Raw genomic sequence first — 17509 nt, 5'->3', positions numbered from 1 at the left:
GTGAACACTTGTGTTGTGTGCAAATTCAACCTGTCTTAGGTGGTCATCACACTCACCTCCTCTGGTGTACAGATATTTTTTTTATCCTTTATGGTCCTGTTTGCTCGTTCCACCTTCCCAACAAATACATATCGATGACCACGGCGTGTCTGAGATGTTTTTTATGCACTGAAATGTCCAGAGAGTAAAATGTCCATGTAATGTTTGAAATACCTGTAAAACACCTGGTGAAGGTCTGACTTTGAGACACAAGAGACGATCAGTGAGGATGAGTTTAGGAAACTCTCTCCAGTTCTGTCTCATTTCTGGTCAGGCTGCTTTAATGTTTGAGACTGGTGGCCGACTGTCAGTCAACAACCAGTTCATGATTGTTTGCAGCTCAGGATCAGATTTTTGAGCTTGGATGAAGCGCAGCCCGTTCATATTCAGGTTTTCATATTTCAGGGTTTGTGGCCTGTCAAATATTGGCAAAAGTGACAGATGGCCCACAATTCCCTGTCATATGTGGGTGTGTCACACGGTGCTTTGCAGAGGCTTTCAAAAGCTGTCTGTTCAACCTCAGTCCATAAAACTGTCTTCCCTGTCTCAGTGAGGACATGCAGCAGCTCAGACGTTTCTGCAAACTGATAAATGAAGCTTCTGTAGTAAGATCACAGCCCAAAGAAGGCTCTGACCTCAGTGGGGTTTTTAGGCGCAGGCCAATAGTTTTATATCATTTTGATGAAAATGTGACTAAACAAGTTGTCAGTTTGAATTTCTCTTCTTCAAACTGTTTCAGACGATGTGATTCATCCATATTCAGCCGCTCACATGAATCCTTTATTTATCAATAAAGGTCACAAAAGGTCAAAATAAAATGTAGTGATAATATTCATATAATTGTAGCTACAGTCACAGATGTGTGTCAGCATATATGTGGAATCACAAAAAGACATAAATTTAAAACATTTGTCACTATATTGAAAAGTAAAACAAAAGTATAAAAAGAATGAAATCACAGAACAACTTTATTAATCAGTGAACTACTGAACCAAACACAAGAAGTGATTTTGAGCATCACTGTTTAATTTCTGTTTAAAAAATTAAGAGAGAAAAAAAAAACATCCCTTATCCTTAAAAAACAGCAGGAAATATTTACAAGACGTCACACAAGCCTTTAAAAATCTCAGCTAAACTTAAAATATATTTCAAAACAGATCAAAAGATACTTTAAAGCAAAACAAATAAAAAATGCTCTTGATTCATTAAGATTTTTTTTTACCTGGTTTAAATAAAAACAAAATCTTCAAGTTTCATCAGAAATATACAAACAAAATATTTACACAAATGGAAAATAAATTCTGTGCCGATGTTTATTTTTCATATTTTTGAATGTAGTCATAACCAGATGTAAACATGTGTCCAATGAATCAAGTACAAATCCAGATAATTGATCACAGTGATAGAAAAGTCCATCCATCCATTTCCTGTCCTGCTCATCCTGCTGAGAGTCACAGAGGACTGGAGTCAAACCCAGTGTGCAGTGGACGAGAGGTGGAGTCCAGTTCATCACCAGGACGAACACAGACACACAACCACTGCACTGATTGTTCCAGAGTGAAATGTGTCCTTAAACCTGAAGAGACAAAAAGAAAACAGGAAACAAAATCATTTTTCAGAAAAGTTTAGACAGTTTTATCCCAAAAATAAGAATATTAAGAATCTTTTAGACCTAAAATATCAGGGTTACATATTGTAAACACTTTGCTCAATTGATTATTAGTAAAAGAAACGATCAATTAATCATCATAAAAGGAAATTAAAATGTTGTTCATACCAAACTATGTCTGATTTGGACCTCAGGGTTGTTTATATCTGTAAGGTCAGAGACACATTGTTAGTCCACATCCTGCTCTGAACTGACACTGTGTTTTACAAACAGCAAACACTGCAACAAGTTCTTCAGCACAAAATGACACTTTTTAATCTACAGAGTGCACATCAGATCAGAGACAACAGAGTAAAAACAAGTTCTACTTACGGGATGGAGGGCGTTTGGCTGAAATAAAAAGATAAAACAAGTTATTTATGGTGTTTCTGTTAAAAATGACAGACTTAAACAACTTATTTCCAGTGAAGATTCCCTCCAACTGATAAATAAATACCTTCTATGTTTTGTTTAGATCTTACATCATCACCTCTCTCTACATCATCATGCTGTAGTCATGAAACTGTGGCTCTTAACATCTAAATTCAAAACGTTGGAAAAAAAAAAAAGACACCGTTTCTGTCTGGTCTCTCACCGTTCCTCTTCCTATAAATGTAGACTTCAGTCACAGCGACGAGAACGAGAAGAAGAACAAACACTGCAGCGATGATGTAAATGTAAACTGGATTCACTGTTGAGGAGAAATTCTGTTAAAATAATTTTTGAAATTATGATCATATATTTTGGTATTCAAATGAAGTTTAACATGAATTTGTTTATTCTAAGTTGAGGTGTCATTTGTTTCTTATATTACAGACACTTTGTGTGCAGGTCAGGTGACGCCTCACCTTTTCATATTTGGATGCAGGTAATGTGGGAGTTTTTATCAGTAAATGTTGGAACTGAAGTTGTGGTTCAGAAACAGTCTTTTGACTAATATTCAATAACTTTTTTATGACACTGATGGATTTTTTTAATTTAGAACAATGTTTGTAACATTTCTGAGGATGTTAAATAAACAAATCTGATCTCAGTCTTACCTTTGTTGGTCCTGATCTCTGCTTTGTCCAGTTTGGTGATGATGTCGTCCTTCACACCAGAGAGCTGAAACACACACTCGTACCTCCTCCAGTCTTCAGGTGTGACTGATGAAAGGTTCAGGTCAACACTCATCTGGAAGGTTCCATCATGGTTGGGGAGGATCTCTCCGTGGTCCACGTCCTCATGAAGCTCCTCTCCATCTTTCCTCCAGAACAGTGAGGCTCTGTCAGGGTAGAAACCTGAAGCGTGGCAGCTGACTGGAGAGGAGGACGTCTTATGGAGGAGAGACACTGAGGGAAGCTCTGGACAGGAAAGACAAAGACAGTTTATAGGTTCTTTATTAGTATTTACTGTTTATTAATATTATCATTCCTGTTTGATGTCATGTGTTTTAAAGAAGAGAGGGACAGAGAGGAAAAAGACAGATGAAGAGAGGTGAGGAGGGTGAGACAGATTAGAAAGGGAGGAGGAGGACAGTGAGTGTGAGAAAGACAGAGTCAGAGACAGAGAGACAAACTGAGACAGACAGAAACACAGCAGAGAGAAAGAGAAATGTGTGTAAACTGAGACAAAGTGTGTCTCTGTATGTTGGTTCATATTTATTGTGATGTTACTGTTGGTTAGAAACAGAAGAGAAATATGAAGATTGTTGTGTCCATTAAACTACATCAGGTCATGTGACTCTACCTGTTCTCATCAGAGAGCTCCTCCCATAATCCACATACTTCTTCAACCAATCAGGACAAATCTGGGTGAGGTACTGTTTTCTCTCTGCACTGAATGCTTTGTCCTTGTCCCACTTGTGTTTGGTGATGACAGCCTGTTGGTTTGGAGCGATCCATGTCTCTGTCTTCAGGTCCAATGATATGAAGTCTTCTCCATCATAACCATCTTGAAGATAACCATTAACCTCTTTAGTCTCATCATCCCACTCACAGCCAACCATCCTCTGGACAATGTGGACACCTGAGAGACAGAGACAGAGACAGAGACAGAGACAGAGACAGAGACAGCATTAAACCAGAGTGAGATCACAGCACAGTCATCTATCATCAGCTGATATCACATCTTCACCACAGAGACACACTGATCCACACACACCAAAACAGAGGATCTACACCTCCTGCTGTGATTGGCTGGATGGACGCCACTCACAGCCAATCATCATCTGGACAGTGTGGACGTCTCAGAGACAGACAGAGAGACTGCTGGGAAACAGAGGGACATCCTAACACACTTCATATCCTCTTTTCTTTTTTTTTTTTTTTTTTACCACAGAGACACACTGACTCCACTGAGACCAACAGTTTATCTCCTCTGATGAAGGTGGTGTGATTTAATGTGAGCTGAACGAACACACACACACACACACACACACACACACACACACACAGATTAAACCTGATCCTGGACTGAACATTACACCCACTGAGACCCTGCAGCCAGTGGATCAGTCCAACAATGTCCTCGTCCTGTGAGAAACTACAGACTAGACTGTCCTGAAGCTGCTCTACAAGCTTCACTGAAGGACACTTTCAGTCCAGGATTAGTCACCAGACTCCACCTGCTCAGCCAGGACAGTGTGTCCTGTTCAGCAGTGTGTCACTGCAGCTGGTCAGAATAAGACACAGACCATCAGGACCAGTATGGAGACTGGGAGACAGTCTGTGTGTCCTGATTAAACAGTTTAATTTTCAACAATAAAACAAACTTAAGGATGGAGAATGGTGTGTGTGTGTGTGTGTGTGTGTGTGTGTGTGTGTGTGTGTGAGAGAGTGTGTGTGTGTGTGTGTGTGTGTGTGTGTGAGTGTTAACACCTGAGAATGAAAATATAAACATAATTTCATCAGTATAAAGTGAAACATTAACAAACCTCCAGTTTGGTTGAAACGCTGTTTTGCAATTTCAATGTTGCCTTTGAAGACCTGCTGTTCACTCGCAAAGTTCCCAGTCTGTGTCTCCCAGTACTGAGGATCATCTGCTGTGGCGTCGATCATCCAGTCCTGTTTGGGTTCTGCTTTCTCGGTGTTACTGTCATAATGAACCACCTGAACTTCATCAACCAACCCAACAGCAACAAACTCTGGGAAGTTTGGGACTTCAGAAGATCCAGTGAAGAAATACTTCAGAGAGTGAATCACTGGAAGAAAAAAAGTTAATGTCATGATTTCAGTTTTCATATCACAGTTTTATAAAATCACTGAACAATGTTATTTATTTTCACACAGAATCAAAACAAACTGCAGTAAATTCAAGACATCCTAATAATCTCTGTTCAATAAATACAAACATTTATAGATATAAATTTTGTTCCAGAAACTCTTTTATTTTATAAATAAAATATCAAACAAGTCAAACAGTTTTATCATACAGTTGTGTTCCTGACCTTCACTGATAGAAAACAGTTTGTAAGAACAGTTGAATATTTTTCTAATGCTGGATATCTGAGTGTGAAGAGAAACTCCAGTTTAGTTTCCAGTTAGTGGAGTCATTTATTCTTCAGGATGATTCATTAGCAGCTTAAACTCCTCATTATCATATTAGATTAAAATCTGAAATCACAAACCTCTCAACAAAATATATTTGCTGCATGTGATTCTATTTTTTTTAAAAAATATGTGACCCTGTTCCCTTGTGTATCACAGTTTCCCATTGATGATTTCTGGAAACTGACTTTTTTAAACTCTATTATCCTTTCCTAAAAATCAACAGTTCCTCCATCATGAACAGATTTTTATTCACATTTCATCCTGATTCTAAAAGTTTATTCTAGATTTTTTAAAGTCTGACCACAGAAGATTTTCTGCAGGTGTCTGTGAGTTTTGATAATTAAATGATGGTCTCTTTCAGGATCCTTCACTGTCCTCTGCTGTCTGACAGATTTGACAAACCTTTTTTTTTATGTGACCAGTGCAGAATTTTTAAAGTGCAGCTTAACACAGAAATATGATCTCCATGTATTCAAAGAATAAATCTATTTCCTGATAACAGATCAAATACATAAACAGTATTGTTCAGCTGATAGTGTATTTTTGAGCTGATACTGATCAATATTTGGGAGTTTTTTGGTGACCCTGATACAAAGTGAGCAGCACATTTCACAGTTAGAAAATAAAGCTGTCACTGCTCTCTGCTGGACAAACTATGTAATGATGACTCTGGACCAGGATCACTAAAATCAATAACAATATTGATACACTGTTGCACAAGACAGTTAATGTATCATACTTTGATACGAATACTTTGTACTTTTACTTAAATATTTTTCTAACACCAGTAGTTTTAAGTGTAATTGAGTAATCTTTTACTAATGTAACGGTACTTGTACTTGAGTACAGATGTTCAGTTCTTTCCACCTCTGTCTGAGTGAGTTGGATTATTTTCTGCTGCGTAGTTCTGCTGCCATTTTAACATGAAGATCGATCAGACCGTATCGATCTCATTAGTTCCGGTATTGTGAAATAATGGCCCAAATAACGTAAAAGAAAAATCGAGTACACTTTTAAGACTAAACTTTGCTGATAACAGAGTAACTATTAAGGATTAATAAGATGCATAAACAGGATTTATGAAAGTAACGTTTAGTGGCGTCTTACTTTTTAAAACACGACTAAAATGCATAAGGAGGCACTGAAACTAAAAATCAAATACGATCAAAACAAACAGTCACTCTTATATGCAATATATAAATACATGAAGAGTTTTTTTCTTTACCAATCAATCGACTATAAATAATCAATAACTCACCTGCCGTGGCGCCATGTAGACCTATTCCCAGGAGAAACACAAACATCAAGATCTTCATTGTGAACTGTCGTATCTGAAACTTTGATGGATTAAAATGTTTATTTAATCAAATAAATAGAGACGCTGTGATTCTATTTTTAGCACTAAGGGTCAAGTGAGGACAAGAAAAGGCGCTGATATAAATTTCTGTCTGAGCCAATGAGAATTTAGCCTTCTTCCTCTTCTTCTTCTTCTTCTTCTTTTCCGGCTGACTGGACACTGTTTGGCTCATTGCTGCCCCCAACCGATGACAGGACGTCACTACAACATTAAACCTCTGAGTCTGAACGTCAACGTCACTTATAACTGGGTAAAACTGACAAACTCGAATTATGAACGAAAGTGAAAATTAAATGATTTTATTTTATTCTGTTTATCGTGTATTTATTTCGGTGTCTAAACTTTATTCTCGTGTGAAAGGAGTTTTAAACCTTCTGCTGCTTGTATCATGTTTTGTAGGTTAATGTGATGTAATGTGCAGAAATGTGTGAATTTTCTGGGAGGTCAGAGGTCACTGACCTACTATCGGAAATAAAACACATATTTTGAGTCAAAACAGTGAATTTCACCAAAAAGCAACTAGTCTTTTTAGGTATGTTATCAGTAGAATAATTGGTGTGTTGGTACTGGACACTGTTTACACTGTGAAGCCAGTGATACAACAGAGGACGATCTGTTGGTTTTGCTTTGGGCTTCGTGCTCCTCTACCTCACTCAATACAGACAAGTGAAGGCGAGAGCTGTGTGTGGTTGTCTTTCCTCTTTAAAGGCACAATATGTCACCGTCCTGCTGTAACAAAACATTTGTTTCTAGTAACACAGAAAACATCCCACAGAAATAAATGTATTTTCGGAGATTAGTGATTTTATTTTATAATAATTATTATAAAATGAAATAAAAAATAATCGTCTGTTAAAGACACATACATTCTTACATGCTGAGTCTTGGCTGAAGATTCCAGTAAAACCATTTCCACACATTAAAAGAAATATACAGAGCACAGAATATCTATATACAGTTTGCTGTTTTCAAATATACGTATTAATGATTCGAACACCAAAGAAGAAATTTCATTTATCCCCAGTTTATTGGAGTGGACAGTTTACAGTTGCATATCTGAACACCTCTGCAAATAAGAAGAAAACCACTAGAGGTCAGTGCAGTGGGTGAGTGTAGTGGACTGACTGAGCACAAACCTAAATACACACAAATAATAAACAAACAAACAAAAAACAGATCATCCTTCTAAATATGTCAGTTCCACCCAGCCACATATTCTGTAAAAGCCATTCAGTTTTAAAATAGCCATTATTCATTTTATTTTAATATGTTGTAAACCAATAAAGTTATCCACTAGGCTTTACCATCATTTAATTGGTTAATAAAGTTAGTGTCACAGTGAAACACAAAGTAAACTCTTTAACAGCCCTTGATGTGCAGCTTATATCTGTGCCTCATCTTGTATTTTCTCTTTATCACCTCGTTTAACTTAAAGGCCTCGAAAACTAATTCATCTTGTCACTATAAGTAACGAGGCGATTCCTGCCAAAGTTAGAACAGTTTTGATTATTTCACAGCAGAGATTTCTTTTCTGTACTCTGTGCTCCTCTCACTTGTTTGAAGCATTCAAATTGTAAAAAGGTAATGTCACTTATTTAATCCCAGTCTCCTAGAATTTATGTTTATATACAACTAAAAAGCAAAAGCAAATATCAGATGGAAAAAGTGTTTTTGTTGCCAAAACCTTCTCAAAATGACAATCTGTCCATAACCATACCCAGGGTGCTTTTATTGCCTAAACCTACATAAAATGCCAATATTTCCTTCACCAAAGCACTTTTGTTGCAGGCATCTGGATGTGAACCCTGGTGTTAAAATCCTGCACTTCGTACAGCCACCATCCACCTCAAACACCTTGTTATGAATCCAACATATAAATGTATTTCTGTCATAGTCTGCCTTTCCCTTCATTCCTCATGTGTCAGCTGTTTCTCCCTTTGTTTCTTGTGGTTCCTTGTCTCTCTGTGTCTGTGTCTGGCGTGGCTCATCAGCTCTGCTGCCAATCAACTCCTGCTACCAATCTGCCTGCTCACCTGAAAACCATCCACCAATCAACTCCAGCAGTACAAATACCCCGACTCTGCAGCCCAGTCTCTGCCAGATCGTTCAGTCTGCCTTGTGGTACTGACCACGGTTTACCTGTTACTGATTGCTTTTTCTCCTCGTGTGGATTTTTGCATAAGACTCATCTGTTTTCTGCTTCAGATCGACACTTGCTGGGAACCCATTTGCCTGCGGCTTCAGCCTGCCATCTGTTTCCAGCCTTGCTCTGCCTGCTTACCCTGTTTCTCCTGAGAGCCCTGTATCTACCCAAGACATCCATTCCTGTTTTGTTTGACAATAAAGCCACCTAAAACTGAACTGCTGTCTGGGTCTCGCTTTTGGGTCCAGTTCTCTCCATTGCACAAAACAGTTTCTTCAAACAAACATTGTCTGTGATCATAATCCAGGCAGGAATTAAGTTTGCTCATCATCATCATCATGAGAGGAAGGAAGGGAAAGTATAATTTCATGGTTCTTTTAAATACTGATTTCATCCCACAACAGAGACTTGAAGCCTTAAAGCCTTGTACTTGTGTTTAAAAAAGATATTAAATTAAGACTACGTTGGATTATGTTGTGATGTTTATCATTTATATGCTGCCAAGTCTGTTTTATAATGTGTTCTGACTGACTGGTGCATTACTCTAAATACATGTGTCCATATAGAGAAGAGTTTTACAGTGAGGGATATACAATTGATCGTCTGTCTGCAGATCAGATGACAGAATGATGATCAGCATTAGATGCTGTATTTCTCTCTCAACACTGCAGCTGAAAAAAATAGGCTAAAACTGTCTCACACACCATAAGAATACATTTAAGCAGCACATTAATTTAACTGAATACACAAATGTAATTTTAATCAGATCTACTTATGACCAAATGATGAATCAGTGATATTTTCATGACCTGGGTCCGAAGGTTTGGAGGGACAGTGTTTCAGCTGAGATATAAATTTGTTTTTATTGTGTTGTTTTCTATGATGATTTTAACAACAAGACAGTGTCTTTGAGTATCAAGAAACGTGCTTTATAGAATTGATGTAATATTAATATTATTAGTGACACAGTCTGAGACTTTTTTGACCGCTTTGCTGCCAGTGGACTTGTCCATGCTATAAACACAGCAGCTTTGTGTGAGCACTTATCCTTCATTGATTTTGTTGGGTTGAGTGAAGCCAGATCACCAAAAGACACCCTGGTTATGTGTGTAGTACAATTTTTATACACCAACCAGGATTTAGCAACATTCGAATCAGAATCTGATGACAGTTGTTGGGTTGTTTGGTTGCTGTCAATCAAGTCTGATAAAACCACATCCACACTTTTTGGGGTTTTTTTAGTTTTTAAGCCATAAACTGATGGTAAATAATATCGTGAGACCTTATTGTAATGTTTATCATCACTCTTTTAGTCATGACTATTTAATATTTTAGATAAATGCTCTAGATTCGAAAGGAAGTTCAGTAGAAAGCATTACTGTAGGAAACTCACTTCATTAAAGATTTTCTTCAACGCTAACTGTTATGGAGTTAGGAAACTCGTGTCACAGAATTGTTTTATTATTTTTTTTTTTATACACATACACTATACATGTATAGCATGGACTACAACTCTCTTTTTGTTATGCAGCCCTGTGTTGTGTAATGATAATAAGTGACCTTGATACCTTGATAATAATGGAATATAATATTCATTACTTTTTTTTTATTGGTGCATCATTACCTGAAGGCTGCCATGTTTCTACAGTTGCCCAAAAGGGACAAACCAAATGCAGAATTTTGTAGCCACCATAGGTTTGCCTGCATGCTTAGAAGTACTGTTTGAGGTGAGGTGTTTGCAATCTGCTAGCTCACTGGCAGATACCACTAGATCCTACACCCATACCTTTAAATCGACATTGTATGTGCTCAGGTGACTTCATGTAAATGCCATGATCCACTCAGTAACCACCATTACTGTCTAGCTGGTTTCACTGGTTTTACCCAAGTTAACAACCCATGTGGTATGAGGAAACTGTAATGAATTATATCCCTTGACATCTTACCAAAGAAAAGAACATGGTTTCAATTATCCATCACAGGAGGTGATTCTGAGCACTGTATTCACCGTCTACATGTTTACAGAAACCTGTCATTTATGTAGTTATTCTGTCATTCAACCACAAAATATTTGCAAAATTTATGAAAAACACACATTTAATATGCTTAGAGACCCGGATGAAAAACATCATTGCATCAATGTAAAATGAATGAAAAGATTAATGAAAACAAAAAACTGAAGTAAAGCTATTATGTTTAACATTTATTACTTATTAAGCACAAAAAATTAATGTGCCTCGCAGTGGTTGGTTGCAACAGTTTCTGAAAGCATAAATGTCTTATTCAGTTTTTCTCCGTTTCCTCCAGTTTTGTTCCAGGAAGTCGTCTTTTACAGCTGGTTCACGTCTCATTCATGTACTTGTGCATCATAGCTACCTCACTGAAGTGCTGCAGCTCGCCAACTGTGGCGTCCACACAGGCTGCGTTTCTGTTGTGGGCGGCTGCTGAAAGCCCTGTCTTACACTGAGTCTGCAGAAGAGTTTGAAAGAGAAGAAAAGAGCTTGCATATGCAAAGGTAGTGATTCTCCCCCTTGTTCAGAGAAAGAAGGAGGGAGGAGGGAGGAAGGGATAGAATAAGACAGAGAAAAGAAAGAAAGAAAAATAAAGCGCACTGCCCTTCACACAATGTTTTAATTTCTGTGGCATATTCTACAGATACAGTCAATAAAACTGGAGTAAAAGATGTCATGTTGCTAATAATGTAGCATTAATGATGTCAATATGACAGTCAATAGATCATTTTCATTGTGAACCGACGTGCATTATGCAAAAAGACAGGCAAGACTCCAAAATTCTGGATGATGCGTTTTGCAGCCACACATGAGCTCAAGCAGGTTGTGTGGCTGCTCTAATCTGTTAATATGGGCACCAAAATAAAAGCCAACAACTACTGAACCAAACACAAGACGTGATTTTGAGCATCACTGTTTAATTTCTGTTGACAAATTTATGGGAGAAAAAACATCCTTAAAAACCAGCAGGAAATATTTACAAGACGTCACACAAGCCTTTAAAAAATCTCAGCTAAAATTAAAATATATTTCAAAACAGATCAAAAGATACTTTAAAGCAAAACAAATATAAAATGCTCTTGATTCATTAAGATTTTTTTTTACCTGGTTTAAATAAAAACAAAATCTTCAAGTTTCATCAGAAATATACAAACAAAATATTTACAGAACTGGAAAATAAATTCTGTGCCGATGTTTATTTTTCATATTTTTGAACATAGTCATAACCAGATGTAAACATGTGTCCAATGAATCAAGTACAAATCCAGATAATTGATCACAGTGATAGAAAAGTCCATCCATCCATTTCCTGTCCTGCTCATCCTGCTGAGAGTCACAGAGGACTGGAGTCAAACCCAGTGTGCAGTGGACGAGAGGTGGAGTCCAGTTTATCACCAGGACGAACACAGACACACAACCACTGCACTGATTGTTCCAGAGTGAAATGTGTCCTTAAACCTGAAGAGACAAAAAGAAAACAGGAAACAAAATCATTTATCAGAAAAGTTTAGACAGTTTTATCCCAAAAATAAGAATATTAAGAATCTTTTAGACCTAAAATATCAGGGTTACATATTGTAAACACTTTGCTCAATTGATTATTAGTAAAACTAACGATCAATTAATCATCATAAAAGGAAATTAAAATGTTGTTCATACCAAACTATGTCTGATTTGGACCTCAGGGTTGTTTATATCTGTAAGGTCAGAGACACATTGTTAGTCCACATCCTGCTCTGAACTGACACTGTGTTTTACAAACAGCAAACACTGCAACAAGTTCTTCAGCACAAAATGACACTTTTTAATCTACAGAGTGCACATCAGATCAGAGACAACAGAGTAAAAACAAGTTCTACTTACGGGATGGAGGGCGTTTGGCTGAAATAAAAAGATAAAACAAGTTATTTATGGTGTTTCTGTTAAAAATGACTTAAACATCTTATTTCCAGTGAAGATTCCCTCCAACTGATAAATAAATACCTTCTATGTTTTGTTTAGATCTTACATCATCACCTCTCTCTACATCATCATGCTGTAGTCATGAAACTGTGGCTCTTAACATCTAAATTCAAAACGTTGGAAAAAAAAAAAAGACACCGTTTCTGTCTGGTCTCTCACCGTTCCTCTTCCTATAAATGTAGACTTCAGTCACAGCGACGAGAACGAGAAGAAGAACAAACACTGCAGCGATGATGTAAATGTAAACTGGATTCCCTGTTGAGGAGAAATTCTGTTAAAAGAATTTTTGAAATTATGATCATATATTTTGGTATTCAAATGAAGTTTAACATGAATTTGTTTATTATAAGTTGAGGTGTCATTTGTTTCTTATATTACAGACACTTTGTGTGCAGGTCAGGTGACGCCTCACCTTTTCATATTTGGATGCAGGTAAGGTATTAGGTCTTTTAACTAATATCGGAGCACTTTTTTATGACACTGATGGATTTTTTAATTTAGAACAATGTTTGTAACATTTCTCAGGATGTTAAATAAACAAATTTGATCTCAGTCTTACCTTCATTGGTCCTGATCTCTGCTTTGTCCAGTTTGGTGATGATGTCGTCCTTCACACCAGAGAGCTGAAACACACACTCGTACCTCCTCCAGTCTTCAGGTGTGACTGATGAAAGGTCCAGGTCAACACTCATCTGGAAGGTTCCATCATGGTTGGGGAGGATCTCTCCGTGTTCCACGTCCTCACGAAGCTCCTCTCCATCTTTCCTCCAGAACAGTGAGGCTCTGTCAGGGTAGAAACCTGAAGCGTGGCAGCTGACTGAAGAGGAGGATGTCTTGTGGAGGAGAGACACTGAGGGAAGCTCTGGACAGGAAAGACAACGACAGTTTAAAGGTTCTTTACCAGTGGCGGTGAATTTTTCTCTTGGGGGCGCTGTAGTGAAAATCAGGCAAACATCTTAAGGTATCACACCAGAATATTTTAATATACGAAAAGGGCCTTGCAGAACTAAATGAACATGTTTTATTACATAATGGAACTTGCTTAGTTAAGGTAAGTTAAGGTACTTCAATTTGTACAAATCCTTTATAATAATTACATTTTATTTTACAGTTTATGAGACTAAAGTCAGCAAAAAGTACCTCAATAAGTATGAAAGACATCTGATACCACAAACCTTCAGACAATGGAAGAAAATTACAAACACACTAAAACCTATTAGAAAACAACAACATTTAAGAATAAATAAATAAATTAATTAATTAAAAAATGACATTTTGTGGCTTAAAACATACTTTTTGCAGGTAAATTCTCCCTGAGATGTAAATGTCTCAGTGACTCTGTGGTTAAATGTCTTTGACAGGTTTATATAAAGTACCTACTTTAAGGTGTGTCGCCCACTTTTCTTCACAAAACAGCAAATATTTAAAAGTTTGTAAAAGACCAACACCACACATTCAGCTTCTGTCATCTCCAGTGGGGGGATGTAACTAAGTACATTTACTCAAGTACTTTACCTGAGTCCGATTCTGAATTACATCCGTTCACAGTGACTTCATGGATTTTATGTCTCCATTCTAGCAGCTGACGCGTTAAACTCCTCCAACTATCAACACGTCTCACTCTGCTGTATTAATAATCAGATGCAGGTCGAGCCTCTCGCTCTCTGCTGCCACCCAGAGGTTGCTGATGTGTAAACCAGCAGCATTCAGATAAATTCTGAGGACGCAGGTTCTGTTCGCCCCACCAAGCTCCTGTCTCTTGTATTGAGAGGATCAAACTACACATGCACAACTTATAATGAGAGTAAATGGACGAAAAAATTACGCCCCGAGCCGGAAACATGTGACCTATCTGTAACTTTAGACATCGTAAAAAACATTTTGAACAGCACATTTTAGTGCAGATTATATATTTTACTCACTAACTACACAATATTGTCATTGTTCATTTAAGGAACTACACACTATACATTTTAAAGTGATGAAGTCTTCTTCACTGAAGTTTTAGGATGTGTGGAGAGGCGGCGTCCTCTATTGACCAGCTGCCACTGTTCTTTACTGTTCATTAATTATTATAATTAACTGTGAAAAGAAGAGAGGGACAGAGAGGAAAAAGACAGATGAAATTAAACTACATCAGGTCATGTGATTCTACCTGTTCTCATCAGAGAGCTCCTCCCATAATCCACATACTTCTTCAGCCACTCAGGACAAATCTGGGTGAGGTAGTTCTTATGTAAAGCTATCTCAGCTTTTTTACTGTCCCACTTGTGTTTGGTGATGAGAGCCTGTTGTTTTGGAGCGATGAATGTCTCTGTCTTCAGGTCAAATGATATGAAGTCTTCTCCATCATAACCATGCTGATCAAAACCATTAACCTCACCAGTCTCATCATCCCACTCACAGCCGTACATCCTCTGGACAATGTGGACACCTGAGAGACAGAGACAGAGACAGGATAAAGGATAAAATAAAGGATGGGAATATAAACAATTTTCATCATTAGAAAGTGAAACATTAACAAACCTCCAGTTTGGTTGAAACGCTGCTTTGCAACTTCAATGTTGGCTTTGAAGGCCTGCTGTCGACCTGCACAGGTCTGAGTCTGACTCTCCCAGTACTGAGGATTATCTGCTGTGGCGTCGATCATCCAGTCCTGTTTGGGTTCATCTCTCTTTGTGTTACTGTCATAATGATCTATCTGAACTTCATCAACCAACCCAACAGAAACAAACTCTGGGAAGTTTGGGACTTCAGAAGATCCAGTGAAGAAATACTTCAGAGAGTGAATCACTGTGAGAAAAACTTAATGTCATCATGTCAGGTTTTATATCACAGTTTTAAAAAATCACTGAACAATGTTATTTATTTTCCTGCAAACAGAATATAAAAAATAAAGTACATTCATATCGTAACTGAAATTGACTAAAACTAAAAGTTTAGTTTCCAGTTAGTGGAGTCATTTATTCTTCAGGATGATTCATTAGCAGCTTAAACTCCTCATTATCATATTAGTTTAAAATCTGAAATCACAAACCTCTCAACAAAATATATTTGCTGCATGTGATTCTAATTATTTTTTTAAAATATTCAACAGATTCATTTTTTTTTAATTATTATTTTATTACATTACACCTCTTTATACTATAAATTGTGACCAATAAAAATTCATGTTTTTTCTCCCTGAGGCTTTGAATTACAGATTTGAACTCTGTAAATTAAAAATAATTTTCTGCAGGTGTCTGTGAGTTTTGATAATTAAATGATGGTCTCTTTCAGGATCCTTCACTGTCCTCTGCTGTCTGAATACATGGAGATCATATTTCTGTGTTCAGCTGCACTTTAAAAATTCTGCACTGCTCACATAAAAAAAAACTTGATCAAATCTGTCAAAGAATAAATCTATTTCCTGATAATAGATCAAATAGCAGCACATTTCACAGTTAGAAAATAAAGCTGTCACTGCTCTCTGCTGGACAAACTATGTAATGATGACTCTGGACCAGGATCACTAAAATCAATAACAATATCGATACACTGTTGCACAAGACAGCTAATGTATCATACTTTGATACGAATACTTTGTACTTTTACTTAAATATTTTTCTAACACAGTAGTTTTAAGTGTAATTGAGTAATCTTTTACTAATGTAACGGTACTTGTACTTGAGTACAGATGTTCAGTTCTCTTTCCACCTCTGTCTGAGTGTATTGGATTATTTTCTGCTGCGTAGTTCTGCTGCCATTTTAACATGAAGATCGATCAGACCGTATCGATCTTATTAGTTCGTTATTAGTGTGAAATAATGGCCCAAATAACGTAAAAGAAAAATCGAGTACACTTTTAAGACTAAACTTTGCTGATAACAGAGTAACTATTAAGAATTAATAAGATGCATAAACAGGATTTATGAAAGTAACGTTTAGTGGCGTCTTACTTTTTAAAACACGACTAAAATGCATAAGGAGGTCCTGAAACGAAAAATCAAATACGATCAAAACAAACACTCACTCATATATGCAATATATAAAGACAGGAAGATTTTTTTTTCTTTACCAATCAATCGACTATAAATAATCAATAACTCACCTGCCGTCGCGCCATGTAGACCTGTTCCCAGGAGAAACACAAACATCAAGATCTTCATTGTGAACTGTCGTATCTGAAGCTTTGATGGATTAAAATGTTTATTTAATCAAATAAATAGAGACGCTGTGATTCTATTTTTAGCACTAAGGGTCAAGTGAGGACAAGAAAAGGCGCTGATATAAATTTCTGTCTGAGCCAATGAGAATTTAGCCTTCTTCCTCTTCTTCTTCTTCGTTTTGCTTCTTTTTTCTTCTTCTTCTTTTCCGGCTGACTGGACACTGTTTGGCGCATTGCTGCCCCCAACCGATGACAGGACGTCACTACAACATTAAACCTCTGAGTCTGAGCATCACCGTCACTTATAACTGATTAAAACTCTTATTTTATTCTGTTTATCGTGGCTTTATTTTGTTGTCTCAACTTTGTTCTCATGTTAAAGGAGTTTTAAACCTTCTGCTATAAGATCTTGTCTAATTTTTTGTAGGTTAATGTGCAGAAATGTGTGAATTTTCTGGGAGGTCAGAGGTCACTGTCGGCTACAGACCAGAGACTCTGGAGTCTGTGTGGATGCTGTAGTGTCTTATTGTTCTTTTGTTGTGTGTGGCTGCCCTGAGATTGAAAACAGTCCTGATGAAAACATCATCATAAATGTGGTTCAAACCTGCAGCTGATGTGCAGCAGTACAGTTTCTCAGTGTGGACTGTTATTATCTGTTATTTTAAACACAT

The 17509-nt window shown here is 37.1% G+C and overlaps 1 protein-coding gene and 1 pseudogene across 2 annotated transcripts in view; one reads left to right on the top strand and one right to left on the bottom strand.

Annotated features, from left to right (window-relative positions):
* LOC146313441 (major histocompatibility complex class I-related protein 1-like) overlaps window positions 1–17509 on the top strand; it is a 41168-nt gene that overhangs the window by 10010 nt on the left and 13649 nt on the right. The gene's annotated exons all lie outside the window — the stretch shown is intronic.
* LOC146313443 (uncharacterized) lies at window positions 1610–17003 on the bottom strand (annotated as a pseudogene). Its single transcript, XR_014772075.1, has 10 exons — window positions 16782–17003; window positions 15218–15484; window positions 14847–15125; window positions 13251–13553; window positions 4602–4868; window positions 3416–3694; window positions 2728–3030; window positions 2262–2378; window positions 2021–2038; window positions 1610–1615 (listed from the first exon to the last, which is right to left on the bottom strand). The product of XR_014772075.1 is annotated as an uncharacterized LOC146313443 (transcript).

The sequence above is a fragment of the Lutjanus erythropterus genome, chromosome 16 (genome assembly GCF_056507025.1).
Source record: "Lutjanus erythropterus isolate fLutEry1 chromosome 16, fLutEry1.hap2, whole genome shotgun sequence".
Lineage (NCBI taxonomy): Eukaryota > Metazoa > Chordata > Actinopteri > Lutjaniformes > Lutjanidae > Lutjanus > Lutjanus erythropterus.
This window is presented reverse-complemented; position numbering and strand designations above follow the sequence as displayed.